General features: G+C 47.9%; 1 protein-coding gene across 3 annotated transcripts in view; it reads right to left on the bottom strand.

Moving 5' to 3' along the window:
* The window catches only part of LOC121274283 (myoD family inhibitor-like), a 220,221-nt gene extending 218,589 nt beyond the window's left edge, over nt 1-1,632 (bottom strand). For all 3 annotated transcript variants that reach the window (XM_041181509.1, XM_041181510.1, XM_041181511.1), the window contains exon 1: nt 1,331-1,632. The gene's annotated coding sequence lies outside the window, so the exon portion shown is untranslated. The remainder of the gene's footprint in view (nt 1-1,330) is intronic.
* Nucleotides 1,633-2,355: the final 723 nt, after the last annotated feature.

Raw genomic sequence — 2,355 nt, 5'->3', positions numbered from 1 at the left:
TCTCTCTCCCTCAGTCTCTCTCTCCCTTTCGTTCTCTCTCTTTCTTCATCTCTCTCTCTCTGTCTCTCTCTCTTTTTCTGTCTCCCTCTCTGTCTCTCTCTCTCTCTCTGTCTCTCTCTCTTTCTCTGTGTCCCTCTGTATCTCTCTGTCTCTCTGAATCTCTCCCTCTTTCTGAACCTCTCTCCCTATGAATCTCTCTCTCTGTCTCTCTCTTTCTGAATCTCTCTCTATGTCTCTCTCTATGAATCTCTCTCTCTGTCTCTGTCTTGCCCCTCTGTCTCTCTCTCTTTCTGTCTCTCTCTTTCTCTGTAGCTCTCTCTGTCTCTCTCTCTGTCTCTCTCTCTCTGTCTCTCTCTCTCTCTCTGAATCACTCTCTGTTTCTGAACCTCTCTCTCTCTCTGAATCTGTCTCTCCGTCTCTCTCTCTGAATCTCTCCCTCTTTCTGAACCTCTCTCCCTCTGAATCTCTCTCTGTCTCTCTGTCTCTCTCTCTCTCTGTCTCTCTCTCTTTCTCTGTATCTCTTTCTGTCTCTCTCTCTGTCTCTCTCTGTCCTTCTCTCTCTCTGAAGCTCTCTCTCCATCTCTCTCTTTGAATCTTTCTCTGTCTCTCTCTCTCTGAATCTCTGTCTTTCTCTATGAATCTCTCTCTCTGTGTCTCTCTCTCTCCCTCTGTACTTCTTTATCTCCCTGTCTCTCTCTCTCTGTCCTTCTCTCTGAAGCTCTCTCTCCATCTCACTCTCTTTGAATCTCTCTCTCTGTCTCTCTCTCTCTGTCTGTCTGTCTGTCTCTCTCGGAATCTCTCTATCTCTGTCTCTCTCTCTGTCTCTCTCTCTCTGTCCTTCTCTCTAACTCTGAAGCTCTCTCTCCATCTCTCTCTCTCAATCTCTCTCTGGTCTTTCTCTCTCTCTCTCTGTCTGTCTGTCTCTCTCTCGGAATCTCTCTCTCTCTCTCTTTCTGTCTCTCTCTCTGTCTCTCTCTTTCTGTCTCGCCCTCTCTCTCTCTGTCTCCTCCTTTCTCCATCTCCCCCTCTCTTTCTGTCTGTATCTCTCTCTCTCTGAATCTCTCTCTGCCTCTGTCTCTCTCTCTCTGTCTGTCTGTCTCTCTCTCTCTGTCTCTCTCTCTCTGTCTCTCTCTCTCTCTGTCTGTCTGTCTCTCTCTCTCTCTCTGTCCCTCTCTCTCCAAATCTCTCTCTGAATCTCTCTCTTTCTGAGCCTCTCTCTGTTTTTCTCCCTCTCTTGCCCCAGATTCTGAATATCTGGAAATTGAAACTCTACAGGATGATACAGTGAAAATCTTGCTGTTTGAAGTGGTTATTTCCACCTCAATCTTACCTTTCACTCCGGGATCTGTAGAGCTCTGTGCACATGAAAAAGGGAATCTTTCTTTTCTCTAGGTGATTGATTAGGTCTGAGTGTTCACTCTTTTTCACGAGATTGTTCTATCCTCTGCTTCCCTGCATGCGAAGGTTGCAGAATTTTGTTTCCAAAGCTGTTTCCCTCTCTCTCTCTGCCTCACACAGTCTCTGTCTATCTATCTAGCTGTCTATCTGTCCTTAACTCTGCCTTGCTCTCTATCTCTCTCTGTCTCTTCCTGCCTCCCTCACCCTTTATCTGTCTATCTCTATTTATATCTTTCTCTCTCTTTTCTTCTCTCTCTCACTTCTGTCACTTTCTCTCTCTGTCTCTCCCTCTCTTTCTCACTCTATCTCTGTCTTTGTCTCTCTCTCTCTGTCCTGTCTCTCTCTCTTTGTCTCTGTTCCTCTCCCTCTCTCTCTATCTGACCTGTCTCTCTCTCCCTCTCTCTCTATCAGTCCTGTCTCTCTCTCCCTCTCTCTCTATCTGACCTGTCTCTCTCTCCCTCTCTCTCTATCTGACCTGTCTCTCTCTCCCTCTCTCTCTATCTGTCCTGTCTCTCTCTCTCCCTCTCTCTCTATCTGTCCTGTCTCCCTGTCCCTCTCCCGTCTCGTTCTCTCTCTCTCTCTGTCCGTCCACTCTGTCTCTCTCTCTCTCTGCGTCCTGTCTCTTTCTCTCTCTCTATGTCGCTGTTTCTCTCTCTCTCTCTCTCTCTGCAGTTCACACAGCTCGCTGCTCGCAGCCCAGTTTTAAGTGGAGCAGTCAGGAGGTTGAGCAGAGAGCATCCGGAACATTGGAGAGGAAGGGGTGAGCTGGGATATAGCAGAGCAGCCTCACTGCCCTGGCAGTTTAGTTCGGGTGGGGAGACTGCAAGCATTTCCCTTTGACAATCAGCCTGCTGCTTGGGGTGTTCTGTGATTCACTGGGAGTGCCAGAGGGTGGGAAGGAAGAGAGAGAGAGAGAGAGAGGAAGAGAGAGACAGAGAGAGAGAGAGAGATAGAGTG

Source organism: Carcharodon carcharias (genome assembly GCF_017639515.1).
Source record: "Carcharodon carcharias isolate sCarCar2 chromosome 35 unlocalized genomic scaffold, sCarCar2.pri SUPER_35_unloc_8, whole genome shotgun sequence".
NCBI classification, from domain to species: Eukaryota; Metazoa; Chordata; class Chondrichthyes; order Lamniformes; family Lamnidae; genus Carcharodon; species Carcharodon carcharias.
This window is presented reverse-complemented; position numbering and strand designations above follow the sequence as displayed.